Source organism: Musa acuminata, chromosome BXJ2-10 (genome assembly GCF_036884655.1).
Source record: "Musa acuminata AAA Group cultivar baxijiao chromosome BXJ2-10, Cavendish_Baxijiao_AAA, whole genome shotgun sequence".
NCBI classification, from domain to species: domain Eukaryota; kingdom Viridiplantae; phylum Streptophyta; class Magnoliopsida; order Zingiberales; family Musaceae; genus Musa; species Musa acuminata.
In genome coordinates, this window is record NC_088347.1 from 12,757,003 (window position 1) to 12,771,981 (window position 14,979).

Below are 14,979 nucleotides of genomic sequence, written 5' to 3' on the forward strand. Positions count from 1 at the left end.
TTATTTTTGATTCCTCCTCCGTCGAGGTCACCGGCGTTCACTGATGGTCTTCCTTTAATGGGCGAAGACCAACCACACTCTTACAACACTATCTCCTTTTCACGGGTTTATGTGATAACCCTTACAAGCCTCACACCTCACTTGAATGATCACAAGACTTAGAAATATAGGAGGACACTTAGCACTTTTACAACACTTTCACACCCCAACACTTCAAGATTTTTGTTCACACTTTATTGCCCTTTTATGTAGAAAAGAGTGAGGAATTTATATGCCCCAATGACTTCCAAATTAGAGTTAAAAAGTTTCTCATCTCGAATTTCTAGGGTACTAGTGGTACCACCGCCATTACTAGGCAGTACTACCACCTACAAACTGACACTAAGTAGTACCATCACCTAGTCTGGTGATACTACCGCTTGACAAAGCCTCGGAGACTGGGCTTTGACAATACCACCACTTGACAGAGCCTCGGAGACTGGGCTCTGATGGTACCACGGCCTAACAAGGCGGTACCACCACTTGACAGCATTAACTGTCGACGATACCATCGCCTAGACCACTTAGGAGACTGAGTCTCAAGCAATGCCACCACCTAACGTGGCTTTGGGTCACTGAATGGACTAAATAGCAGGCTCAATTCAATCCTAATTTGGGCTCAATTGGCCCTTAACTGAGTTAGTAGGGTTTCTCCTAAACCTAACTTAAATTAAGACTTAACAATGATAATTAAGGCATTACCTAAGTAATCTTTGTCTATTGTGTCAATTGTTCTTCCGACGAAACCTCGATGAACTTCCGTGAAATCTCGGTAAGCTTTTGGAGAACTCCCGATAAATTCTTAGCAAACTCCCGACAAACTCTCAGCGAACTCTCAACAAACTCTCAGTGAGCTCCCGATAAACTCTTGGCAAGCTTCCGACACATCATCCGAATTTTCGATGTATCGTCCGATCTTTGACTCCGGCCCAACATCTGCTTTATGCCTTATTTATTATCATAGTTAATCCTGCAACAATCTCTCAACATATGTATTAGATCAATAATTTATCAATTGATTTCATCATCAAAATCTGAGATTCAACAATCTCTCTCTCTTTGATGATGACAACCAATTGATGACGGAGTTAACCTTAACTCCCCCTATCTATATGTCATATTGAGATAAGGTAAACACTTTCAATCATAGTGATCAAATGCAATATATCATATCAAAATTTTATATGTTGTGCATCATTATAGTTTCAAATTGAGACATGCACAATTTCAAAACATTACATTTCATCCTCACTTCATGCATGATATCAAAAATAAATCAATATCACTATGGGCATAACATACATGATACTAAAGCATTCATGATACCAAAATTAATATCATTTTGGGCATAACATACATGATGTTAAGAGTAAGCATTTATCGCTTCATGCATGATACCAAAATTAAATCAATATTTTGGTCATGATACCATTCATTCATCATTTCTCCTTCTTTGTCATCAACAAAAGGGAGAATCATTCAATAATTTATGCAAGTATTTTAAACTATTTAAGTTTTCCACTAATTTATGCAAGCTAGCAAATTTATGAAATAAGAAGTTAAGCAAACACTTTGCAAGATAATTCCTTTTGCTTTTTGAAATGGGCAAGCTAGCATTATTGCTTTAGATGTACATACTAAAAAATTTATGAATCAAATCTCTTTTCTTGTAAATAGAAGGAAGAAGGATTCATAGGAATTGATTATTGCATAAAAGATCAAGTCATTAATCTAAAAATCTATGAATCATGGCTCCTCCTTTGCAAATAGAAAGAGGAAGGACTCATGATCATCACATGAAAAATAAGGAATCAATTTAAAAGGAAAATTCAACCGAGAAAGTCAAAAAATGTACAAAGGAATTTATGTATTCAGAAGATTTAACATACCTAATTCTATTCTAATAAAATCAAATTATTCCTCAATCAATGGTTTTATAAAAATATCAGCTAATTGATATTTTGTATCAATAAATTCTAGAGATATGTCATGGTTATTAACATGATCTTTTATAAAATGATGCCTAATATTGATATGTTTAGTTCTAGAGTATTAAATAGGATTTTTTGTTAAACATATTGCACTAGTATTATCACATTATATAGGTATATTTTTCAAGTGAATTTCATAATATTCTAAAGTATTTTTCATCTAGATAACTTGTGCACAACATGCACTTGCTGCTATATACTCATCTTCGGTTGTAGATAATGCAATTGAGTTTTGTTTCTTGGAAGACTAAGAAATAAGTGCATGACCTAAGAGTTTGACATATTCTCGATGTGCTTTTTTTATCTATTTGACAACTAGCAAAATTAGCATCGATATAAGCAAGTAACTCAAAGTTTTTAGAATTTGGATACCACAATCCTAGATTATGAGTTCCTTTTAAATATCTAAAAATCATTTTAATAGCTTTTAATTGAGATTGCTTAGGATTAGATTGAAATCTAGCACATAGTCTAATACTAAACATGATATCGAGTCTAATTGTTGTAAGGTATAATAAACTACATATCATACCCTTATAAGTCTTTTGATCAAAATATTCTCCATTAATGTCCATATCTAATTTTGTAGAAGTGCTCATTGGTGTATTAATAGCCTTAGCTCATTGTCCATATTAAACCGTTTTAATAGATCTAATGCATACTTAGTTTGATTAACAAAAGTTCTATAACTAAGTTATTTGATTTGTAAATCTAGGAAAAAAGTTAATTTGCCTATTAAGCTCATTTCAAACTATTGACTCATATTTTTAGCAAATGATTTACATAAAGTTTCACTTGAAAAATTAAAAATGATATCATCAACATAAATTTGGATAATGAGAAAATTATTTCAAAATATTTAATAAACATTGTAGTATCGACCTTACCTTTCATAAAATTATTTTGAATAAGAAAAGAACTAAGCCTCTCATACCTAGCCCTAAGGGCTTATTTTAATCCATAGAGTGCCTTAGTCAACTTAAACATATGATTCGGAAAGTTAGCATTCTCAAATCCGGGAGATTGTTCTACATAAACTTCTATGGAAATAAAGCCATTAAGAAAATCACTTTTAGCATCCATTTGAAATAACTTAAAATTATTACAATTAGCATAGGCAAGGAGAATCCTTATGGCTTCAAGTCTAGCCACAAGAGCGAAGGTTTCTTCATAATTGATACATTCTTCTTGGTTGAATTTTTCATAATCGACACCTTCTTTTTGGTTGAAACCTTTGGCCACTAATCTAGTCTTGTTTCTAATTATGATACCAAGTTCATCTTAGTTGTTTCTAAAGTCTCATTTAGTACCAATTACCAAATAGTCACTAGGTCTAGGAACAAGCTTCCACACCTTATTTCTCTCAAATTAATTTAATTTCTCATGCATTGCAATAACCGATGAATAATCTTTCAAGGCCTTGTCAATGTATTTAGGTTCAATTTGAGATAAAAAAAACTACATTCGCACAAAATTTTTTAAGAGAAGAACGAGTTTGAACTCCTTTTAATGTGTCTCTAATGATTAACTCTTTAAGATGAACATTTATATACTTCCAATCCTTAGGTAAGGATTCTTTGGAAGAAGATGCATCCAAATTAGTAGTAGGAGGAGAGGTTTCAATCAAATTTAAAGCTTCAAAATCAAAATCATCATCAAAATTATTTTTCTTAAATTCGGAAACCTCATTGAAAACAACATGAATAGTTTCTTCTATGACCAAAGTTCTTTTATTAAACACATGAAATGCTTTAGAAGTCGAAGAATATTCAAGAAAAATACTTTCATCAGATTTTGCATCAAATTTTCCTAAGACATCTTTTTCGTTTAAAATAAAACATTTACAACCAAAAACTTTAAAAGACGAAACATTAGGTTTTTTATTATTCCACAATTCATAAGGAGTTTTAGAAAGTAATGATCTTACTAGAACCCTATTCATGACATAGCATGCCATGTTAATAGCTTTAGACTAAAAATATTTGGGTAGACTATGTTCGTTTAAAATGGTTCTTGTTATTTCTTATAAACTCATATTTTTTCTTTTAACTATTTCATTTTGTTGTGGGTTTCTTGTAGTAGAGAAATTATGGTTATACCCATTTGATTCAAAAAAATTTTGGAAATCATGATTTTGAAACTCACTATCGTGATCACTATGTATAGATACAATCATAAAGCCTTTTTTATTTTGAACAAGTTTATAAAATTTTGAAAAATACTTAAAATAATTACTTTTGTATGCCAAAAAGTATGTCCAAGTGTATGTACTATAATAATCAATAATTACAAAGGTGTATTTGCTACCTCCTAGGCTTATTGTATTAATTGATCCAAATAAATCCATATGGATCAATTGCAACGGTCTAAAGGTGCTTATTTGATTCTTTGACTTGAAACTATCTTTTATTTGCTTTCCTAGTTGACATGTATCATATACTTTGTCTTTGATAAACTTGATGCTAGGGAGTCCTCTAACAAGTTCTTTAGATAAAATTTAGGAGATTAGTTTCATACTAGCATGACCTAACCTCCTATGTCAAAGCCAAGCATCATCGCTTAAAGCCGAAAAGCATATTTCATTACAAAGATCATCAATGTCAATAGTATACACGTTACTATGTTTTAAGGCAATCATAGATATATTTTTGTATGGTCTTTCAACAATGCAAGGATTATATTCAAATTTTATGATATATCCTCTATCACATAATTGACTAATACTTAGAAGATTATATTTTAAACCATCTACTAATAACACATCTTCAATCAAGAGGTTTGATTTACTACCTGTGGTTCCTTTGCCAGTGATTTTACCTTTGTTATTGTCTCCGAATGTGATAAATCATTTGTCTTGGCTAGTGAGCTTAGAGAATTGAGTTGGATCTCCGGTCATGTAAAGCATCCACTATCAAGGTACCATCTCTTACTCCTAGCTTGTGATTGTAAACATATCTACAAGAAAAGAAGTTTTCTTTTGGGTACCTACCAAGATGGTTGGCTTTATTGAATCTCGAATTTTGATGATAAAATCAATCGATGTGTTTATGATCTAATCTACATTTTGAGTGATGCAAGACTAGCTTCGATCAAGGAGGAATTATATTTTGGGCCGAAGTTGAACATGTTAGGGGATTGGATGTCGATGTCACGACTCGAGTCTGATGTGCTGGCCAATAACTCCAGATCGAATCCTAACATTGTGTATGTGAGGTTTAACTCAGTGGTGTCTCCACATCGTAATGAGTTTTCGACTCCATCCACGGGTAGCATTGTGCATATGAGGTTTAACTCAGTGGTGTCTCCACATCGTGATGAGTTTTCGACTTCATCCATGGGTAGCATTGTGCGTGTGAGGTTTAACTCAGTGGTGTCTACTCGAGCCCTCTCACCCTGCTCAAATGCTAGGTCGGCTCTGATACCAAATGCCAATAACTCCATTTCGGTCCTTCAACCACGGACCAAAATGCTTAAGTGGGAGTTATCATAGTATACTCATCAGGCCCATATAAGCCAATCATACTCATAACCCACTTCCGATGTGGGACTAATGGGATGTTATAATTAGGCCGGAGGATCGGTCGATGTGTCGGTAGAAGGCTTCGTGTTGTGAATTCGGGCATAGGGCCAAGAAGATCAGACATTGCACCAGGGAGATCAGATGTTACGAGAAGACAACATGTCGATTGGGCAATACACTGAAGGAGAGGACGATAAGCCAAAGGATCGGACGAAGCGTCGAAAGAACCAATGACATGCCGAACAACATATGATTCATAATTTGTAATAATTTGTCTAAATCAAGTTAGTTTAGGTCATAATTTGGTTAGTTTAGAATGTAATTAAGCTAACTCAATTAGGGGCCAACTAAGCCCAAAGTGGAGCTATTTTGGGCCAAGAGAAAGGCCCATTCATTGACCCAAAAGTTGGGTCAGGCGGTGGCACCGTCGGTCCAAGCGGTGTCACCATTAGTGACTCAATCTATGAGATAATCTCCAAGACTATGTTAGGCGGTGGTACAATCAGTCTGGGCGATGGTACCACCTAGACATAGTCTCCCAAATTGTGTCAAGCAATGGTACCACCAGATTGGGCGGTAGTACTGTAATATCCCTCACTTTTAAAAATTATTAATAAAGATTTATTTATAAATCGGAAGACCTATATGTAAATATAGAAATTTTAAGGACTAAACTATTAAGTTACAAAAAAAAAGGAGAGAAAATCAGAATTTTCGGTTTTATCCCACTGCCTCCCACGCTCTTTGCTCAAACAGAGAGGAGCGGTGGGGGCATGGGGAGAAGAGGAGAGGAAGAAGAGGGAGAAGAGAAGAAAAGAAGAAGAAGAAGAAGAAGAGAGGGTAGAGGGAGAGGAAAGAGAGATAGTTGCAGCAGCTAGGGCTACAGCACCTCTGTTTCGTGTAGGAGGAAACAGAGGAGTTCATGTGTGGGGTGTCGGGGAGGAGAAGGGAAGAAGAGGAGAAGAAGAGAAGCAGAGGAAGAGAAGCAGAAGAAGAAAAAGAAGAAGAAGAGGGAAAAGAAGAGAGGAGGAAGAAGAGGGATAAGAGAAGAATAGAAGAAGAAGAAAAAGAGAGGGAAGTGGGAGAGGAGCGAGAGGTGGCAGTAGCTAGGGCTGCAGTACCTCTGTTTCCTGTAGGCGAAAACAGAGGAGAGGAGGTGTGGGGCGTTGGGGAGGAGAAGAAGAAGAGGAAAAAGAAGAAGAGAAAAAGAAAAAAAAAGAAGGATGGCTGCGGCATGGGCTGTAGTGAGAAGGTGTGGGGTGTCGGGTAGGTGAAGGGAAGAAGAGGAGAAGAAGAAGGAGAAGAAGGAGAAGAAGAAGAAGAGGAAGAGAAGAAGTAGAAGCGGGTGAAGAGGCGGCACCTCTGTTTCCTGCAGCAGGAAACAGAGGAGAAGAGGTGTTGTTCGTCGGGGAGAAGAAGGGGAGGAAGGAGAAGAAGAGAAGAAGAAGAAGAAAAGAAGGAGAAGGAAGAGGAGAAGGGAAAAAAGTGGCTGCGGCTTCGGCTATGGCAGCTGCAGCTGTGGCAGGGAAAGAGGAAGATGAAGGAAGAAGGGAAGGAGAGGAAGAAGAGAAGGGGAAGAAGAGGCTGCGGTCGTGGCTGAGGCTGCAACTGCAACAGTGCAGCTAGGAAAGAAGAGAAGGAAAGGAAGAAGAAGAGAAAGGAAAAGGGCAGAAGAGAGGAAGAGGAGAAGGGGAGGCAGCTGCGGCAGTGGCAGCTGCAGCTGGAAGAGAAGGAGAGGAAACAGAGTAGGGGAGGAAGAAGAGGATGCAGCTGTGGTGGTTGCGGCCATGGCTGCTACTGCGACTGCGGCTGCGACGTTGGCTGCGGTAGCTGCGGCAATGGTGGTGGCTGCAGCAGCTGCTTTTGGGAAAGAGAAAGAAAGGAAAGCGAAAAAAAAGGGGGTTGTGGTCGTGATTGTGGCTGTGGTGGTGGCGGCTGCGTCTGCGACAGTTGTGTTTGGGAAAGGAAAAAAGTAGGAAAGAGAGAAGGGAGGAAGGAAGTAGTATAGTGGAAGGGGCTGCGGTTGTGATAGCATCTGCGGTCGTGGCTACGACTGTGGTAGTGGCAGCGGCAATGGCTTCGATAGCTGCGTTTGAAAAAGAAAACGAAGGAATGAGAGTAAGAGAGAGCAAGTGACTATGCCTCTATGTTCTGCATGAGCTGCAGTTGTGGAGAAAAAAGAGAAGACATGTAGAAAATGAAACAAGGAGAGGACAAGGAGGAAAAGTAGAAGGATTTGGGCTGACACCTTCTTTGGATCAAAATCTTTGAAAGGCAAGTGTTCCGATCCTTCCTATTGCAAGCTTTCTAATCTTTCCTATTTCAAGTGTCCTGATCTTTCCTTACTGCAATTTTATCTCTATATTTGCTTTGAATATAAGGAACTTTGAATTGTTCTAGCCTTACATTTGATATATCTCCTGTTTAGATGTAACGATTAGAATCTGCGTAACTTTTGAGATTCTGACCTTTTGATACCGAGTTGCCTATAAGTCTTTGTTGGAAACTCCGATTTGTTCAAAACTGATTTCATTGGAAACTAGACTCATAGATCTTTCTTTTAATATATGGATTGAAAGATTTAGAGTCCAAACACCTACCCAGTTATCTGTTGAATCTGACCTTATAAATTCTGCCAAACAGAGATTTTGTTCTCCGACCCTTGTCTACCAAATTATTTGTAACTCTCTGTTGGACAATTCAATTCATATGAAGCTTATTTTATCTGAAAGTAGATTGAAATATCTTTCTAATGATATATTTCTGAGTAAATTAGAGTACAATTGATAGTTTGAATCATTTGTTCAATGTGCCTCTTGAATTCTGCCAGAAATCGAGCTTTGGTTGATTTCGCATATTCTGGTTTCATTTCTTTGGAAATTGATATCCTTTAGCTTTCTTATTCAATTGAGCTTTACATTACTACTTTGAATTCTTGTATGCTCTTATCCTTAAAATTATTTGCATTCTTGAAAACTATTATGTAACGTTTATGCTATATCGTATTGACTCATATAGGCATGTATATCCCATTATTCCGCATTTGCTTTCGATATGTGCCTATTCCAATTTCATTCCTTTGGATATTGAATTCATCTAACCTTTTTTATTTGAATTGAGTTATATGTGATTACTTGGAATCCTTGAATGCTCTTGCTTTCATTTCCTTTCAAATCTAAATATAATTGTGAAAGATTATTGTTTACTTCGTATTGACTCGTAAAGGCACATGTACATTTTGTTGTTCTGCGTGTGCTTCCGATATATGCTATTTATTGTTCATACTATCCCTTTGTACTCTAGTGTTTGTGGGATATTATGAACATTTGCCAGAAATGGTGAAGGGAGTTATGCATAGAGCCTGTGATGCTCTGTCGACCTTTATGACTTCACTCAGACTTGGGAGACCTCGCAGACGTAGGAGACTTATGTTTGGTGGTCATTCAGAAATGGATGTACCATATTATGTTATGGTCTCACTTCACTTTCTGTATGTTTGATATGGTATCCAGAGCTTTGGTTATGTGTTTCTATACATGCTTTGGATAAGAATGAAATGAATGCAACGTCAATTCGACGTTTGAGCTTCTGTTTCATATTCGTTCTTTGAAATGCTCTGAAATGGTCCAAACGCCATTAATATGTTCCGAAATGTTTAATTTATCATTGATATGCTCCGAAACATTTCATACGCCTTTGATATGCACCGAAATGTTTCATTTGCTATTGTTATGCTTCAAAATGTTCCATATGTAGTTGATATGCTCCGGAACATTTCATACGCTATTGATATGCTCCAATTACTCTATGCTCCATCTATTATGAACCAAATAGGTTTTGAATGACATGACACATATGATTTTGTATCTAATGAGATGGTATCCTTGATAATTCTTTTATTCTGCCTTGCATTATGATATCTTACTTGTTTGAAACTGTTCCATTTGTTATGAATATGCTTTGTCACTTGCTGAGCTGTTTTTAGCTCACTCTGTTGTTATATAAATCTTTTAGGTCAAGTTGTTACTCTTTGAGATGTTTTGAATTGGGCTGAGGTAGTGGAGAGCTATTCAAAATTATGGGCAAGTCTTATTAGTTATTATGTTATTATTGTATAAGCATATTTTATATGTAATGAAATATTGTCGATGAACCGAAATGGATATACCTTGTAAAAGTGTTATAAGATCTCTCTTATTTGGAATTTTGGAATGTTAAGTCTAGTTTACGATGATATGAACTTGTGGTAAATGGTTGGAGTTCTGATTGTATAAATTACTTAGCTTGTGGATTTATAAATGTTGTTCATGTTTGTTAAGTTGGCTTGGGTTATCATAAATGTGAATTATTGAGTAATGTGATATATGATTATAAAATGCACAGGTTTTATAGATGTGAATTTGATATAATGTTTTTCAGTGTCCTCAAATGTTAGTTTGGATCTTTGATTGGTTTGTGGTGAAAATTTTAATATTATCGATATTTTTGAGGGGTGTGACAGAGGTGGTATTAGAGCATAATTTGAGGATCACTGAAACATTTGATATGTTGATGTGCAAAATATATTTAGGTCTAGTGAACTATAGTGATCGGTGAAAAATTTCTTCGATGCATTTTAGGAATCTAGGATGATGAGGACATTTGGTCCTCCTATTTCATTTGTTTCTGATTAATTAAGGGGGATGAAAGGGTTTATCGAGGATACTAAATCAGAGTAGCGCAATGAAAGCATGGTGAACCTAATTTCATTAGTGGTAGAAAAATGGATGATACAAACAGAGAAGATATTTGATATACAAAATTATTCTGATGATCAAAAGATTTCTTTTGCCACCTTATATTAGAAGTTGAGGCTGATCATTAATGGCAACAATGAAAAGAATTTTTAGAGATCAATGGCAAGAATGATAAGGATAAGTTTACCAATAAAAATATGATTGAAAATGAATCAAAAAGTAATAATAAGAGGGTAAGACATTTGGATTTGAAATGGGAAGTCGCCACAAAAGACTCAATCATGTGTGAATTACAAGTTAAATTATGAAACAAATTTGTGTTTTTGGGTGATTAGAGTCTATTTTGTTTGTAGAAAGTTGGATCATAAAATAAAAGACTGCCCTTTGAACAAGAAGAAAGAGTCACTGTCCCTTAAATCATCAGCCCATGTCAGAGTGTATGCTATCACTGAATATGATTCTAAAACTTCTGAATTAGTAGTCGAAGGTATTATGCATGTTTATGAAAGAATGCAAATATTTGTTTGATCATGGATCCTATCTATGATTTGATTCATAATATTTTGCTTATCACTTGGGCACTTAACCTAGACCACTTTTTGCATATTAGATCAGCCCATCTTTTATTTTGAAAGTATTGGACATGATTTATCTCCTTGCCTAATGTATCCCAGGATGACTTGCTCGAATTACCTCCAAAATATGACTTTGCTTTTGATTTGGTCTTTAGGACAATCCCAATATCTAAGTCTCTCTACAGAATGACATCATTTGAGTAAGTGAAATTAGAAAAGCAACTACAAGGACTATTAAATAAGAATTTTATTTGGCTTAATATTTCATCATGGGGTGCTCCGGTGTTAGTTAAAAAGATGGATGAAACATTGAGGCTTTGTATTGATTATAGACAGTTTAATCAGGTGACCATAAAAAATGAGTATTCTTTAAAGTGACGACTTGTTTGATTAACTACAGGGTGCACAGGTATTTTCAAAGATTGATTGAAGGTCGGTTTATCATCTATTGAGGATCAAGGAGGAGAATATTTCGGTCACTCTTGGATAATTGTGTAATTATATTGTATTGATGAAACTATTTGAGAGTAGGAGGAGGAAATAAAGAAATCATAATCCTCATCTTTTCATCGATTGAGCTATGATCAATTTAGAGGAATAAATTTTCTTTTAAGGGGGGGAGAGTGTAATATCCCTCACTTTTCAAAATTATTAATAATGATTTATTTATAAATCGGAGGACCTATATATAAATATAAAAATTTCAAGGATTAAACTGTTAAGTTACAAAAAAAAAAGGAGAGAAAACCAAAATTTTTGGTTTTATCCCACCGCCTCCCACGCTCTCTGTTCTCGAACAGAGAGTGGCGGTGGGGGCATGGGGAGAAGAGGAGAGGAAGAAGCGGGAGAAGAAAAGAAAAGAAGAAGAAGAAGAAGAAGAAGAGAGGGTAGAGGGAGAGGAAAGAGAGATAGCTGCAGCACCTCTGTTTCGTGTAGGAGGAAACAGAGGAGTTCATGTGTGGGGCGTCGGGGAGGAGAAGGGAAGAAGAGGAGAAGAAGAGAAGCAGAGGAAGAGAAGCAGAAGAAGAAAAAGAAGAAGAAGAGGGAAAAGAAGAGAGGAGGAAGAAGAGGGAGAAGAGAATAATAGAAGAAGAAGAAAAAGAGAGGGAAGTGGGAGAGGAGCGAGAGGTGGCAGTAGCTAGGGCTGCAACACCTTTGTTTCCCGCAGGAGGAAACAGAGGAAACGAGGTGTGGGGCATTGGGGAGGAGAAGAAGAAGAAGAGGAAAAAGAAGAAGAGAAAAAGAAAAAAAAAGAAGGATGGCTGCGGCATGGGCTGCAGTGAGAAGGTGTGGGGTGTCGAGTAGGTGAAGGGAAGAAGAGGAGAAGAAGGAGAAGAAGAAGAAGAAGAAGAAGAGGAAGAGAAAAAGTAGAAGCGGGTGAAGAGGCTGCACCTCTATTTCCTGCAGGAGGAAACAAAGGAGAGGAGGTGTTGTTCATCGGGGAGAAGAAGGGGAGGAAGGAGAAGAAGAGAAGAAGAAGAAAGGAAGGAGAAGGAATAGGAGAAGGGAAAGAAGTAGCTACGGCTCTGGCTGTGGCAGCTGCAGTTGTGGCAGGGAAAGAGGAAGAGGAAGGAAGAAGGGAAGGAGAGGAAGAAGAGAAGGGGAAGAAGAGGCTGCGGCCGTGGCTGAGGCTGCGACTGTAGTAGTGCAGTTGGGAAAGAAGAGAAGGAAAGGAAGAAGAAGAGAAAGGAATAGGGCAGAATAGAGGAAGAGGAGAAGGGGAGGCAGCTGCGAAAGTGGCATATATAGTTGGAAGAGAAGGAGAGGAAACAGAGCAGGGGAGGAAGAAGAGGATGCGGCTGTGGTGGCTGTGGCCGTGGCTGCTACTGCGGCTGCGACGTTGGCTGCGGTAGCTGCGGCAACGGTGGTGGCTGCAGCAGCTGCTTTTGGGAAAGAGAAAGAAAGGAAAGCGAAAAAAAAGGGGGCTGTGGTCGTGATTGCGGCTGCGTCTGCGGCAGCTGTGTTTGGGAAAAAAAAAAGTAGGAACGAGAGAAGGGATGAAGGAAGTAATACAGTGGAAGGGGCTGCAGTTGTGACAACAGCTGCGGTCGTGGTTACGACTGTGGTAGTGGCAGCGGCGATGGCTGCATTTGAAAAAGAAAACGAAGGAATGCGAGTAAAAAAGAGCAGGTGACTATGCCTCTATGTTCTGCATGAGCTGCAGTTGTGGAGAAAAAAGAGAAGACATGTAGAAAATGAAACAAGGAGAGGACAAGGAGGAAAAGTAGAAGGATTTGGGCTGACACCTTCTTTGGATCTTCGGATCAAAATCTTTGAAAGGCAAGTGTTCCGATCCTTCCTATTGCAAACTTTCTAATCTTTCCTATTTCAAGTGTCATGATCTTTCCTTACTGCAATTTTATCTCTATATTTGCTTTGAATATGAGGAACTTTGAATTGTTCTAGCCTTGCATTTGATATATCTCCTATTTAGACGTAACGATTCGAATCTGTGCAACTTTTGATATTCTGACCTTTTGATGCCGAGTTGCCTATAAGTCTTTGTTGGAAACTCTGATTTGTTCACAACTGATTATATTGGAAACTAGACTCGTAGATCTTTCTTTTGATATATGGATTGAAAGATTTGGAGTCCAAACACCTGCCTAGTTATCTGTTGAATCTGACCTTATGAATTCTGCCAAACAGAGATTTTGTTCTCCGATCCTTGTCTACCAAATTATTTATAACTCTCTGTTGGATAGTTCAATTCATATGAAACTTATTTTCTCTGAAAGTAGATTAAAATATCTTTCCAATGATATATTTCTGAGTAAATTGGAGCATGATTGATAGTCTGAATTATTTGTTCAATGTGCCTCTTGAATTCTGTCAGAAATCGAGCTTTGGTCGGTTTCGCATATTCTGGTTTCATTTATTTGGAAATTGATATCCTTTAGCTCTCTTATTCAATTGAGCTTTACATTACTACTTTGAATTCTTGTATGCTCTTATCCTTAAAATTATTTACATTCTTGAAAACTATTGTGTAACGTTTATGCTATATCGTATTGACTCATATAGGCACATGTATATCCAATTGTTCCGCATTTGCTTTCGATATGTGCCTATTCCAGTTTCATTTCTTTGGATATTGAATTCATCTAACCTTTTTATTTGAATTGAGTTATATGTGATTGCTTGGAATCCTTGAATGCTCTTGCTTTCATTTCCTTTCAAATCTGAATACAATTGTTAAAAATTATTGTTTACTTCGTATTGACTCGTAAAGGCACATGTACATTTTGTTGTTCTGCGTGTGCTTCCGATATGTGCTATTTATTGTTCATATTGTCCCTTTGTACTTTGGTGTTTGTGGGATATCATGAACCTTTGCTAGAAATGGTAAAGGGAGTTATGCATAGAGCTTGTGATGCTCACCGTCCCTTATGACTTCACTCAGACATGGGTTGATGGAGCTCCCAGACGTGGGAGACCTTCTAGACATGGGCGACTTATGTTTAGTGATCATTCAGAAATGGATGTACCATATTATGTTATTGTCCCATTTCACCTTCTGTATGTTTGATATGATATCCAGAGCTTTGGTTATGTGTTTCTATACATGCTTTGGATAAGAATGAAATAAATGCAACGTCAATTCGATGTTTGAGCTTCCGTTTCGTATTCGTTCTTTGAAATGCTCCGAAATGGTCCAAACGCTATTGATATATTTTGAAATGTTTCATTTATCATTGATATGCTCCGAAACATTTCATGCGCCTTTGATATGCATCGAAATGTTTCATTTGCTATTGTTATGCTTCAAAATGTTCCATATGTAGTTGATATGCTCCGGAACATTTCATACGCTATTGATATGCTCCAATTACTCTATGCTCCATCTATTATGAACCAAATAGGTTTTGAATGACATGACACATATGATTTTATATCTAATGAGATGGTATCCTTGATAGTTCTTTTATTCTGCCTTGCATTATGATATCTTACTTGTTTGAAATCGTTCCTTTTATTCTGAATATGCTTTGTCACTTGCTGAGCTGTTTTTAGCTCACTCCGTTGTTATACAAATCTTTTAGGTCAAGTTGTCACTCTTTGAGATGCTTTGAATTGGGCTGAGGAAGTGGAGAGCTATTCAGAATTATGGGCAAGTC